This window comes from Pecten maximus, chromosome 14 (genome assembly GCF_902652985.1).
Source record: "Pecten maximus chromosome 14, xPecMax1.1, whole genome shotgun sequence".
Taxonomy (NCBI): domain Eukaryota; kingdom Metazoa; phylum Mollusca; class Bivalvia; order Pectinida; family Pectinidae; genus Pecten; species Pecten maximus.
In genome coordinates this window covers 30,981,689-30,997,418 of record NC_047028.1, presented here as the reverse complement: position 1 = coordinate 30,997,418, position 15,730 = coordinate 30,981,689, and the positions used below count along the sequence as shown (strand labels likewise).

At 36.3% G+C, this 15,730-nt stretch overlaps 1 protein-coding gene across 1 annotated transcript in view; it reads left to right on the top strand.

Annotated features, from left to right (window-relative positions):
• The window catches only part of LOC117342914 (glutamate receptor-like), a 68,291-nt gene that overhangs the window by 12,674 nt on the left and 39,887 nt on the right, over positions 1-15,730 (top strand). The window lies entirely within an intron of this gene.

Below are 15,730 nucleotides of genomic sequence, written 5' to 3'. Positions count from 1 at the left end.
TTCGGTACTACTCCATGCTGATATATTGATAACAAAATTGAACGTTTTTGTTTGATGTTAAGCCATAATTAACGTTATCGATTTTCATATCTAAAAAACGTATAACAAAAGTTTATTGTGTATACGAAACTAATTATCTAAATTAGCAATCCAAATATGACAAGCTCCTCAGCCAAAATGAGAACAAAAATTTAATAAAAAATTCAATTTACAAAAATCGAAATTTGATCCCAAGCATTTATAACTTGCCTCGATAAAGATTATTTGGTTTGTCATTGTTGGTTCTGTAGTGTTTAACGTCCTATCATGAAGAATGGTCCCCATTGTTTGCGAGGTGCGTGCGTGTGGTGTTCTCGTTTGGGTGAGTGTTTTGGGAGGCTGCGGTATGTTCGTGTTTGTCTCCTTGTGCTAGCGCCAAACTGAAGCCATCTTGATAGTGTTACCTCACTGAAGTATACTGCTCTAGACACCCAGCAGGACACCCCACCCGGTCACATCACACTGATAAAGGGTGAACCAATCGCCCCACTCCCAACATGCAGAGCGTTTAGCAGGGGGTAGCGACTATAATTTTTACAGACTCTAGTCTGTCTTGGCTCCGGGGCAGAACCCGAAGCTTCGTCATAGGAGCGGTGTAGAGGAAAAAAGCAATTGTTAAAAAGAAGGGAACAGTCAGATCCCAAAATTCGTGGCCTCCCCTAAATCGTGCATTGGGAGCAGAAGGTATAATCCTTCATCCCTACTTTACACTTATACGTGTCCATATCTTTGGTGAAATTTAAAGAGGCTTACCCGCAGACGGACCGGTAAACGGCACATCTCCGATCACTAAATAAACTTCAGTACACGTTTCTATGTGACATAATTAGAGGCTTTCCGACTTTATTTCTTGAAAACAATTACAGAATATGTATTTAAAAGACGTTTTAAAACTCAACCTGAGAGGGAAATGTATGGAATATAACGGCAAATCTTCTTTGTAAATCGCCTCTGCCTTTGAAGTTATCACTGTGCGGCACTGTGCACGTGCTTGTTTATTTGATGTGTCAATCAAATTAGACTCCACTTTATAGCGGGGACTTATTGCGGGTTTCGATTAAATAAATAATTTTAAAAAAAATGAGGTTTTAATATCACTTTTCAGCGTTTTATAAGGTAAATAAAATGAAAAACTCAACAATTCCAACAATCTGTCATGTGTAAAAAATCTTTTTCTATTAGCCAATTTTTCTGATCTCTCTGCGGGCAAGCCTCTTAAAGAGATGTTGTTTGCAGCATGCTATAGGTATGAAATCCGAAATTATTGTAGTCCGCTGTGTACATCTGTATACCTCCCACTTTGAACGAAACAAAATTTTAAAAATTATATTTGGTAGTTGCTGTTAAGCTAGATTCATCAGATCGATCGATATTTTTAACAATGTGACGTTTAAATTGATATTTGAATGCGTATTGATATTACATAATGCAAGTCATCCTGTACCACGAGCTATTAGTCCTGTCTTTGTTCTTGTGCGGGTCAGATTACAGCAATATTGCTGCCACCAATATATTATCCTACGTCAGTGATCTATTTCAGTGACAGTTGCTTTGAACTTCATTTACCTACCCACACGGAGTGTCTCCTAACTCGGTATTACGTGACCAAAGCAAGCCACCACATAATTCCAACGTTGCCTCCTGACGCAAATAAAACATATTCTCCTAAAAGAAATAGGACCTCATAGAGAAAAAAAAAATCAAAAAAGTATCCTCTCCGTTGAAATACTGTCGGATAAACAGGAAGTACCGCGTACTTTTTTCATGCGAATTCATATATATTTAAAACCATAACAGTACGTGCGTGACCGTTCTAACGCTGGCGTAATGTTATTGGATAAGTACGGAATGGGGATGTCAGTTTTAATACCGTCATTTATTTGCACCAGATTAAATAACATCATACTATTTTAATTAAACAGGAAGGAGCGTAATAGGAACGAGGGAACAAAAAAAGGAAAGTTAGGGCGATACAGGAACTCTGCTTGTGCGCATGTCCTTGACAATCGATCGATCATTGGGAAAACTTCATGGAACAATCGTAATATGTACACGCTTCCAGTTGGTGAATGTTGAAGTTTAGGACAATGGGACTCGTGTTGGGTGTTTGTTTAGGGAAGGGATGACTCTGATGTTTATGTGATGTAGGAAATCAATTAACAGTAAAATAAAATAATGATTTGAAGCCCCGGCAGTTTTTAATACGTGAGACGGTATTAGTTACACATCAGTAACATTTAAAGTCAGCATTTACAATTTATTGCAGACACCATGTTTCCTCGAAGGTAAACGTGTCTACTTCGGTTCTAATGATCAGAGCAAGAATCTGCTTATTACGTCAAACAAACTCGCAGAGATTTTTAACGATCTGTTATGAGGATTAAGGATTTTAAATCTAAAGCATAATCCTTTGTTATCTATTGCTATATGTTGGGAAATTAATGAGAGAAAATGCAATGCTCGTGAGGTTGTTTAGTCATTATTGTTCTAAGGCCATAGCAACAAAATAAAGTAGCACTTGAAATAGGCTAACTTTAGTGCGGCTTTAAAACCCCACTGAAACGTCATGTCGCAAGCACATTGGCATGGACTCTGACACCAGAAAAATGTCACGTCGCAAGCACATTGGCATGGACTCTGACACCAGAAAAATGTCATGTCGCAAGCACATTGGCATGGACTCTGACACCAGAAAAATGTCATGTCGCAAGCACATTGGCATGGACTCTGACACCAGAAAAAACGTCATGTCGCAAGTAAATTGGCATGAACTCTGACACCAGAAAAATGTCACGTCGCAAGCACATTGGCATGGACTCTGACACCAGAAAAATGTCATGTCGCAAGCACATTGGCATGGACTCTGACACCAGAAAAATGTCATGTCGCAAGCACATTGGCATGGACTCTGACACCAGAAAAATGTCGTGTCGCAAGCACATTGGCATGGACTCTGACACCAGAAAAATGTCATGTCGGAGGAACATTGGCATGGCCTCTGACACCAGAAAAATGTCATGTCGGAGGAACATTGGCATGGCCTCTGACACCAGAAAAATGTCATGTCGCAAGCACATTGGCATGGACTCTGACACCAGAAAAATGTCATGTCGGAGGAACATTGGCATGGCCTCTGACACCAGAAAAATGTCATGTCGGAGGAACATTGGCATGGAATCTGACACCAGAATGCTGACATGCGTATTTCATCATTGCTGAGTGTCAAACAGGAAGAAAGCATCAGATAACGTTTATAAATTATTTGGCATATCACTACATGGGAGTCAGTACCTAACACCCTTCCCAAACGGATTAACACTCAACTAGAATTTAAAAGATGCATTAGAAATAACAACAAAAATGTCCTAAACAACATAACAGAGAATACCAACATTTAAACGGACCCGTAGTTCTATTTGCAAGGAGACCTCTGAAATATACAAAAAAGAAGAGCGAGAAAAAAGAAATAGCATCGAGACAAATTTCATGCCATGCTGACGTATGAGGTCTATTATGTTGACACTGGTAATTTTTAAAGTGAGCTTAGATGTAATACTTAAGTTATTGGAGGTATATCGAGGCAAGGATTATCGCTACAGGATCATCAAGTAAATTATTAATTTGAATTAAGCTTCAATATAGTATAATTTTAAAACCTTTTAGTCTAGAACAGTAATTGTCTACAATGCAATTCAAGGCACGGCGAGTTTATATTTTATTCATGTTTCGGGATTGATACCAATTTGTTGGCGGTGACAGTTACCAATAATTCTGGCTATCTGCTTACATTTTATTGAAGTTGATGGTGCAAGTGTATTTTTACCGTAAGTAACACGGGACTAATTTATTTTTGGCATAAAGATCGGCAGCAATACACACCATAATGAAAAGCTGATATGCTAGAAGCTATTCATTAACGACATACAAAAAAAGTATATTTCATTAAATACAGATGAATGTCTTGTTGTATGTGTATATCGAATACATTATAATACACATTATTGTCTAGACTCTTTTGAATAAAGTCTAGGTCGTCAAAATTAAACTTACTGGAAAATATGTTTTTTCCCCAAGTAGTAAAAGCTATAATCTTTACATTAATATAGCAGTTTTACTCTCAAGATAAACCAAAGTTCTTCGAGTATTAAGTCCTGAAATTCTTAATTCGACCCGAAGTATCACTAATTACCACAAAGACATACGGTATTTGTATACAATACGCATTTTTCTTGTACACTTCGGCATTGAACTCATTACATTAAGATGCAAACACTCATATAATCATCGTTCGGACATAAATTTCACCACCAACAGAAACTGTGCATGTTTCTGATGTCCGAACGAAGGAATGTCCCTTTAACAAGCACGTGGACTTGGTACGTGCTGCAAAAAGTATTACAGCCACTACATCAAATTACCTCGAACTGATCCCAATCTGGATATGAAAAGAGCTTCAGCTCAACCCAAGGTCAATTGTGAATCAAAGTACTGGTTGTATCAAAGTTCGGATGTATTGCCAGGTCAAAGACCAATGTCAAGGTATTGTAAGAGGAATTTATTATATTGTGGAATTAACTTCAAATATTGTTTATATATCAACAAATTATGGCTTGTTTGTTTGAATGATGTAATGGATTTCTACAGGAAACATTTTTTTAAATTAAAGGGAAAATCATAGCGCATCTTGAATGTTTTCCTAGGACATATTTTATGGGTTTCCTTTAATTAATGAATATTGATAGAAACGGGGCGAGATCGGTCAGCAAAGTACATGTATTTCACGCTCATAAGCTACTATGTAGTAATTCACTTGCTTCAAAAATGTATATACGACATCTGTATAGAAAGAGGTGATATATCAGCTACATTTTTTTGGACGACATGGTCACGTGATATTGTTGTTGCAATTCATTGGTGTTAATGGATACCAAATATCACGTGACATAGTTTGAATCACAGAATCATAAAAAAAACAATCTAGAACCTTACGGAAAGAAATGGAAAGCAACTAAATCAAGCTCGCTTAGTGCAACGGAAGTGTCTATTTTTAGCCTCGACGAGCTACACATTGCCGATGATGTGCCTGTGATACGCGTTCTGAACTGATCAGCATTTTTTTTCTCCGTATGTAGGTGCTGCTTTTGTTTCACAAAGATCAGTCAAGATGCAAGTTGGAAGGAAAATGAATGTATTTTTTTAAAATATAAGCATGAAAAAGGCATCTTAGACAATAAATCGTGCGATGTCAGCATCATGTGTTAGAAAGAAAGACAAGATTGCCTAGCAACACGACATGGTACTTCCGGATGAGACAAGCGAATATTAGCTTTCTATTGTTTTTTATTGTTTTTTTTTTTTTATTGTGTTTGAAGTGTTTCAAGTATAATTCCGGAGTAACTCATGTACAGCTAATCAATACAAAAACAATGATAATAAACTAGGTTTTATAAGTCTGTATGACTTCAAAGCGTGTACCTGCGGTTTGTTGTTGAGAATCTCTCCTGTGATTTAGAGAAAGGTATCACGTTGCTAAGGTTTCAACCTAGCTGCCTCAGGCACTCGGCTGACGGGGCATGTTTCTCAGCTTCAGTTACATTGGTTGGTGGCAGTTTGGAAACTCGGCAGTGTTATGATTTCCCCTGTTCTCTACAAAACAATGTTGTTTTGTTTTCAGACAAAAAGGTACGTGTATATGCAATCGCATTTCCTCACTGCATACATCCATCCACCCCGTAACGCGCCGTAATGACAACGCCTTCAATCTCCTTTTCTTTCTATGTAATATATATATGTGAGTGAATATCTAACAAGGAAGTCTGACAAAGTATATTTTATCAGACTATTCGGTAAAATGAGTACAGAAAATGGAAAAAGCAGAAAATAAAAGTCAACATTGAAACGAGAAAACGTGTGAAAACTATCATTATTTTGGCGAAATAAACCATACTTTTCTCGGAGAGTGCCATTTGCAATCACCACACGGATATCTTTTGCCATAGAACTAATGAGATCATTGTAATGAAGATACTTGAAAATGATTGCTCTAAAAACTATATAAACTTAAACTAAATATATAACGCAAAAACTCCATTTTTGTGTTTTATCTCCATAAGATCAAATTATTATCAGGTTAATCCTTGTAATTCAATTTACGCTAAACAATCTCTGTGAAAATCCGCTTTATTTGATGGACTCTTTTCTCTTAAAATATCACGTTGCTACATCAGCCAATCAAAAGTGGCGTTATGAACTGTGACGTCATTTTCATGATATGGACTGATGACATACTTTATCAAGTCAATGAAAATGCTTGTTACATAGCAAGATTAAATTATTAGAAAAATAACTTAACGATGAAATTTTTGCATTAAATTTTCAAGGAAAGTCAATCGCGAATTCAAATCCCTCGCGATTATTTGTAAGAATATAGAACATTTGAATGGCGTCCAAACTATTGGTAACCTATATAAGAAACTACCATGTCCATGACTCTAAAAGCTCATCAATCGCGAATCTAAAATCATTTCTAGAACAGCGGTCGCGAAATCATGTAGTCGCAAATAAATTTGAGGGGGTATGTTGGTGAAATAAAGTATTCACAAAATCTAAGTGATCGACAGCATTCATAATTTAAAACCTCTTTATTGTGTATGTTTGGTAGGTACCAAGTTACCTTCTTTTCCCCGCTGTTTCATGTATGGCTTCTTCTAGCATAGTTCATTGCACATAGTTCGGTGCAATCTGTGCCGTTAAACGAGTTTCTTCAGACAAACCTAATCCCTGTGGCCCTGGACCATGGTCATGTGATTCATATTTGCGAATAAATTCCGTTTAAGCGGTCAAAATGGCACCGAACTGATATAGTTATCGGATTTTTATGGAACAGAATTAGCCGATAGCTATTTTCCCTTCAGTGTCATATTTTCTGATAGGTGGCGTTGTGGTCGAGTAGCGCACGTGCTTGTGTACGTGGTATGTGACTGTCTGGTGATTCAGCGATAGTCGCCCCAACACTGCACACGGGTTTTTGTTTTTGATTTGATATATATAAATCTAAATAATTTTCATTTAGGTTATTGATTGGAAATTTACAATTGATAAAATTTGTATAGAATGTGATTAGATGGGATATCAGAAAAGTGAGCTGTGCGAGTGAGTTGATGACATTGTACATATCTGCCGGCGAGTATGCGCTCCTTATCAATAAATACTATTATTGTTATTCAAGTGTTGCGTCTCTCCTGTCAGAAGGTATGGTATTGGAGGGAATGCGCAATGATCTGTTCTAAAGAAAGCACATGTATCGGATCTTAAAATGTTCCGGTTCATTGGTTTTTGTTTTTCACACGTATAGGATATCTTTACATTTTCAGGATATATGTATGAGAGTTTATGTGTTGGAACTTACAAGTACTAAGAAAGTTTACATTGACCTTAGGCTCGTCTCATAAAAACAAGTGGATTTGATCAATTTTTTAACACAAGTCACAACAGAAAGAATAATTAGAAGGGTTCATATTCAATAGATATTATTGGATTTCAATAAAGTATTATTGGTTCTGTTTGGTATTACCTTGCGTTCTACAAGTACAGTAAGCTCATCTAAGGAAGAACGGTACCACGTAAGACGGGACTACTGACGGTTTTTATAGTGTAATCCCACTGAAATGTCACACTTAAGTAAAGTAACGTTATAACCATCCGGTCAAACCGTGCTTACAACCGGCGAACCATCCCTTTCAATAAAACTGCACGTCGAGCAGACGTAAACAAATAAGACTTTCATAGAATTTGAAATTTCACTAATATATAAGATATACAGATGTCGAATAGCAAACTCGACTACATATTCTATTTATCCTCTTTGATTTGATAGCGTGTCCCACCGATTCTCTTGTTGATTCAATCCCACCGAGACAATTTTCTTACAACTTGGTATTATTTTTTTCTATTTATATATACAAGAAAGCGTAAAAGGTAACCGGTCTTTTTCAACTGATTATATCCAATTTTTTTTTTTTTTTTTTTTTTTATGTTTTTTTTTTTTTTTTTTTTTTTGTGACTTAAAAAGATAATGATATCCCATGCTTAAAACTTTTGAAATAACGCCACTGAAATAATTAACAATCAATACAGATTTCATTAACAAATTCGTCTTCATTGGTAAGTAAAAATCCACAGACACCAGGGAAAAATCCCAAGTAAGTAATTGGTATATTGACTGAGGGTCAATGTCAAAGTCAAGGTCAATGTGAAAAACGAAAAACATTCAAGGATAATGAAAATTGAATTTCAAATTATTTTTATCGAAGTTTGTGACAACGAAGTTTGATGGTATTGTGGGAAAATGTTGCTGGTGTCTTTAAAAAAGATAAACGGCATCGTTTTAATGCTGGTGATCAAAATGTAAAACTGCTGGTGAAATAGATTAACGAACTAATGCGTTTCAGCGCAGATAACAAAATTATATCAGTTTGAATCATTTTTGGTGATAATAAGACTGCATTTGCATCAGGAATATAATTTTATTAATGTGTCATTTGAAAAAGATACATCCACTTATTCAGCTTGCATTCAATCTTAACTTTGTTTCGTTTTAACTGCATATCTGCATTTTGCATTTACCGCTACATTGACCAATCACATACTTCATCTTGATCAGTAACGCCACCTGTCGCGTCATATCCGGGGCCAAAAGAATATTATACGGCTATGCCGAAAAGTCGCAGCCTAAAACACACACATATGCAAACTCCACACATGCATCTTACACTCAATAACGTATGCCCTGAATTACCATAACAGTTTATATAACGTTAAACAAATAAACAATAATCTAAATGACTTTTTTCCGGATCCGTCTCGGATTACAGTCATGGGGATAGTCTTATGATGTTGTAGCGCGAGCTCCCGGGGATTTCCATAACTTAACACGCCTAATTGTGTGTAATATCTTCCGCTGTCAATAGCAAGTAATTTACTAATGGTTCACACAGACATCGAACCTAATACATTAAAATGTTCTGAAGGTGTTCTGGCTTATGAGGCAATATCATATCAATAAAGTGAAAATTGACACTGAAGTTTTTTCCTAACGCGAGAATTGATTGAAATTAACACAATGGGACAATTATCCATGTCGTATCATTGTTTCTCGGGACATACCGAGGCAGGAACAGAATCACCTGTTGTTGGTGTGTTAGGTTTCATTTTGGCTGTTTTCTATATTTATTTAAATAATATGATATTCATGGGAAACATCTGATTGAAAACATAAATTTCATGTTTTTACGAACACATAGAGTTAACTCCCTTTATCGAACATTTCCAGGTGTCGCTTGTACATAATCGCCATCAGCCTCTTATCTCGATCTATACCTACAACATCAGCCTCTTATCTCGATCTTTACCTTCAACATCAGCCTCTTATCTCGATCTTCACCTACAACATCAGTCTCTTATCTCGATCTTTACCTACATCAGCCTCTTATCTCGATCTTTACCTACAACATCAGCCTCTTATCTCGATCTTTACCTACAACATCAGTCTTTTATCTCGATCTTTACCTACAACACCAGTCTTTTATCTCGATCTTTACCTTCAACATCAGTCTCTTATCTCGATCTTTACCTACATCAGCCTCTTATCTCGATCTTTACCTTCAACATCAGCCTCTTATCTCGATATTTACCTGCAATATCAGCCTCTTATCTCGATCTTTACCTTCAACATCAGTCTCTTATCTCGATCTTTACCTACATCAGTCTCTTATCTCGATCTTTACCTTCAACATCAGCCTCTTATCTCGATATTTACCTTCAACATCAGCCTCTTATCTCGATCTTTACCTTCAACATCAGTCTCTTATCTCGATCTTTACCTTCAACATCAGTCTCTTATCTCGATATTTACCTACAACATCAGTCTCTTATCTCGATCTATACCTACAACATCAGTCTCTTATCTCGATCTTTACCTTCAACATCAGTCTCTTATCTCGATCTTTACCTTCAACATCAGCCTCTTATCTCGATCTTTACTGACAACATCAGCCTCTTATCTCGATCTTTACTGACAACATCAGCCTCTTATCTCGACCTGCAACATCAGCCTCTCATCTCGATCTCTACCTTCAACATCAGCCTCTTATCTCGATCTTTATTGACAACATCAGCCTCTTATCTCGATCTTCACCTACAACATCAGCCTCTTATCTCGATCTTTACCTACAACATCAGCCTCTTATCTCGATCTTCACCTACAACATCAGTCTCTTATCTCGATCTTTATTGACAACATCAGCCTCTTATCTCGATCTTTACCTACAACATCAGCCTCTTATCTCGATCTTTACCTACAACATCAGCCTCTTATCTCGATCTTTACCTACAATATCAGCCTCTTATCTCGATCTTTACTGACAACATCAGCCTCTTATCTCGACCTTTACCTACATCAGCCTCTTATCTCGATCTTTATTGACAACATCAGTCTCTTATCTCGACCTTTACCTACATCAGCCTCTTATCTCGATCTTTATTGACAACATCAGTCTCTTATCTCGACCTTTACCTACATCAGTCTCTTATCTCGATCTTTACCTACAACATCAGCCTCTTATCTCGATCTTTATTGACAACATCAGCCTCTTATCTCGACCTTTACCTACATCAGTCTCTTATCTCGATCTTTACCTACAATATCAACCTCTTATCTCGATCTTTACTGACAACATCAGTCTTTTATCTCGATCTTTATTGACAACATCAGCCTCTTATCTCGATCTTCACCTACAACATCAGCCTCTTATCTCGATCTTTACCTTCAACATCAGCCTCTTATCTCGATCTTTATTGACAACATTAGCCTCTTATCTCGATCTTTACCTTCAACATCAGCCTCTTATCTCGATCTTTACTGACAACATCAGCCTCTTATCTCGATTTTACCTTCAACATCAGCCTCTTATCTCGATCTTTTCCTACAACATCAGCCTCTTATCTCGATCTTTACTGACAACATCAGTCTCTTATCTCGATCTTTACCTTCAACATCAGCCTCTTATCTCGATCTTCACCTTCAACATCAGCCTCTCATCTCGATATTTACTGACAACATCAGCCTCTTATCTCGATCTTTACCTACAACATCAACCTCTTATCTCGATCTTTACTGACAACATCAGCCTCTTATCTCGATCTTTACCAACAACATCAGCCTCTTTTCTCGAACTTTACCAACAACATCAGCTTCTTATCTCGATCTTTACCTACAATATCAGCCTGTTATCCCGATCTTCACCTACAACATCAGTCTCTAATCTCGATCTTTACCTTCAACATCAGCCTCTTATCTCGATCTTTACCTTCAACATCAGCCTCTTATCCCGATCTTCACCTACAATATCAGCCTCTTATCTCGATCTTTACATTCAACATCAGCCTCTTATCTCGATCTTCACCTACAATATCAGCCTCTTATCTCGATCTTTACATACAACATCAGCCTCTTATCTCGATCTTTACTGACAACATCAGTCTCTTATCTCGATCTTTACCTTCAACATCAGTCTCTTATCTCGATCTTTACCTTCAACATCAGCCTCTTATCTCGATCTTCACCTTCAACATCAGCCTCTTATCTCGATATTTACTGACAACATCAGCCTCTTATCTCGATCTTTACATTCAACATCAGCCTCTTATCTCGATATTTACCTACATCAGCCTCTTATCTCAATCTTTACCTGCAATATCAGCCTCTTATCTCGATCTGTACCTACAACATCAGCCTCTTATCTCGATCTTTACCTACAATTTCAGCCTCTTATCTCGATCTTTACTGACAACATCAGCCTCTTATCACGATATTTACCTGCAATATCAGCCTCTTATCTCGATCTTTACCTTCAACATCAGTCTCTTATCTCGATCTTTACCTACATCAGCCTCTTATCTCGATCTTTACCTTCAACATCAGCCTCTTATCTCGATATTTACCTTCAACATCAGCCTCTTATCTCGATCTTTACCTTCAACATCAGTCTCTTATCTCGATCTTTACCTTCAACATCAGTCTCTTATCTCGATATTTACCTACAACATCAGTCTCTTATCTCGATCTATACCTACAACATCAGTCTCTTATCTCGATCTTTACCTTCAACATCAGTCTCTTATCTCGATCTTTACCTTCAACATCAGCCTCTTATCTCGATATTTACTGACAACATCAGCCTCTTATCTCGATCTTTACCTACAACATCAGCCTCTTATCTCGATATTTACTGACAACATCAGCCTCTTATCTCGATCTTTACCTACAACATCAGCCTCTTATCTCGATATTTACTGACAACATCAGTCTCTTATCTCGATCTTCACCTACACCATCAGCCTCTTATCTCGATCTTTACCTACAACATCAGCCTCTTATCTCGATCTTTACCTACAACATCAGTCTCTTATCTCGATCTTTACCTTCAACATCAGCCTCTTATCTCGATATTTACTGACAACATCAGCCTCTTATCTCGATCTTTACCTACAACATCAGCCTCTTATCTCGATCTTTACCTATAACATCAGCCTCTTATCTCGATCTTTACCTACAACATCAGTCTCTTATCTCGATCTTTACCTACAACATCAGCCTCTTATCTCGATCTTTACCTACAACATCAGTCTCTTATCTCGATCTTTACCTTCAACATCAGTCTCTTATCTCGATCTTTTCCTACAACATCAGTCTCTTATCTCGATATTTACTGACAACATCAGCCTCTTATTTCGATCTTTACCTACAACAGGAATAGCTTAGTTTAATTATCTCAATTGCACATTTTTCCATTTCTAGATAGCAACATCCCTTCATGCCTAACTTACGGTGTTTTAATATCCCAGTTGATTCGATATTCAAGGACTGTTCCCATTATCACGATTTCCGTGTCGGCTTCTGACGGAAATCATTATTTTATTTCCTTGTTCAATATAATTTCACAACCACTAGTATTTTTTTTTTTTTTTTTTTTTTTTGAAAAGAAACATCTGTACATTTTCAAAAGTATCTAAAAATATTTTGTTCATATTTTGCTTCTGGTTATAGATTTATTGTATATGGAAACTCAATGAAATCAAATAAAGTATATATTGATCCTTGTTACACAAACTAGTATTGGTTAATCAATTTTTGCTCAACAAATGGTTTAAATTGAGTTATTCCGATAATATTACAAATGATTATAATTTGTCAATCTGTTTTGCAAATTTTAATTAATCAATCAGTGTTTCAATAAATATATTAGGTCCATACTGATAACAAAGAGGCATTTGTAAACGCGTATTGATTATTATAGTTTAATCAATTATAAAATGATTTCGTCCTCGGTTAATATTTTATCTTGGGTTAATAAAACCGTGTACCGACCTCATCAAAAGTCTATAATTGCATATTATGGATTTTGATTACAAAAGAGTTTATCAAATAAATCTTCTCTCCAGATAGATGAAATCCCTGTGCTGATCGCGATTTCGGAAAACATGCTCAGAATGTATTCTTTAACGTAAGATTCAAAGGTTCATTTATGAGGAATTCGCCGTATAAAAGACACGATAAAAGGCTTCGTAGATAGGTAAAACGACCAGAGAAAATGAATGAAGCAGGTAGAATACTTTGAATGTTTATTTTAACCACAATCAACTAAGCCTCCAGGACCGACGGAAAAGGTCCTCCAGCATGTTGTCATCGATAATAGCACAATAAAACTTAGATTGTGGAGATATTAGCTTTAATGGTTCAATTACAAAAACACATAGAATACAAATTGCCTACTCTGATTACAAGCTTTTGATTTTCGAATTTGTTTCCTCTTTGGTAAGTAGTAGTCATAAAAATTCTCTGGTAAATATATTTAGACTGTACGATATGTTCTACAAAGCCTCATCCGTCAATACCTCCATTCTGTACTCGGTGTATTGAGAGACAAACCTAATACCTGTGTTACCGCTATGGCAGATAAATCTTGAAATCTACTCCTGTTTGTATTTACATGGCGTTAACACATTTAGTTAATATTTGTGGATGATTTAAATTAACTATATGTTCAGGCATGAAATAAAGCTCTGTAATAGAAGAAGAAGAAGAAGAAGAAGAAGAAGAAGGTCATCACCATCATCATCATCATCATCATCATCATCATCAACAACAACAACAACAACAATATCATCATCAACAACAATATCAACAACCACAGATTACAGACGCGTAAACAAAACTGCATTTCTAATTTTTAAAAAAAACAAGATTAAAAGTGTACAAAATCGAGGACATCTATGAATATCAGTTAATATTAACGAATGTAGTAAATATTTGGTATCTTTCACGAGTGTGGTCAATATTTGGTATCTTTCACGAGTGCGGTAAATATTTGGTATCTTTCACGAGTGTGGTAAATACTTGATATCTTTCACGAGTGTGGTAAATATTTGGTATCTTTCACGACTGTGGTAAATATTTGGTATCTTTCACGAGCGGGAGATATTTGGCATATTTCACGAGTGTGGTAAATATTTGGTATCTTTCACGAGCGGGAGATATTTGGCATATTTCACGAGTGTGGTAAATATTTGGTATATTTCACGAGTGCGGTAAATATTTGGTATCTTTCACGAGCGGGAGATATTTGGCATATTTCACGAGTGTGGTAAATATTTGGTATATTTCACGAGTGTGGTAAATATTTGGTATCTTTCACGAGCGGGAGATATTTGGCATATTTCACGAGTGTGGTAAATATTTGGTATATTTCACGAGTGCGGTAAATATTTGGTATATTTCATGAGTGTGGTAAATATTTGGTATATTTCACGAGTGTGGTAAATATTTGGTATCTTTCACGAGTGTGGTAAATACTTGATATCTTTCACCCGGGTGGTAAATATTGGTATCTTTCACGAGTGTTGTAAATATTTGGTATCTTTCACCCGGGTGGTAAATATTGGTATCTTTCACGAGTGTTGTAAATATTTGGTATCTTTCACCCGGGTGGTAAATATTGGTATATTTCACGAGTGTTGTAAATATTTGGTATCTTTCAAGATTGCGGTAAATATTTGGTATCTTTCAAGAGTTTGGTATATTTTTGAAATCTTTCGCGATTGTGGTAAATACTTGATATCTTTCACGAGTGTGGTCAATATTTGGTATCTTTCAAGAGTGTGGCATATTTGGTATCTTTCAAGAGTGTGGTAAATATTTGGTATATTTCACGAGGGTAGTAAATATTTGGTATATTTCACGAGTGTGGTAAATATTTGGTATATTTCACGAGTGTTGTAAATATTTGGTATATTTCACGAGTGTTGTAAATATTTGGTATTTTTCAAGAGTGTGGTAAATATTTGGTATATTTCACGAGGGTGGTAAATATTTGGTATATTTCACGATGGTATCTTTTTTTTCAAAAAATGGTTCCTCCGCAATATATTTCTGTAAACGTACATATTTCAGCAGTAACCTGTTAAAGCATTTTTCGCGCTGGAAGCGTTCTGGCGCTAGTTGTAGTTCATCTACTTTGGTTTCTATATCTATCATTGTTGGTTAAGATTTGAGCACGTCAAATTAAGATCGTTTTATGAAGTCCTAATTTACTATGATTTCTTGTCGTCTCTTTATAGTAGCTGGTGACTACCT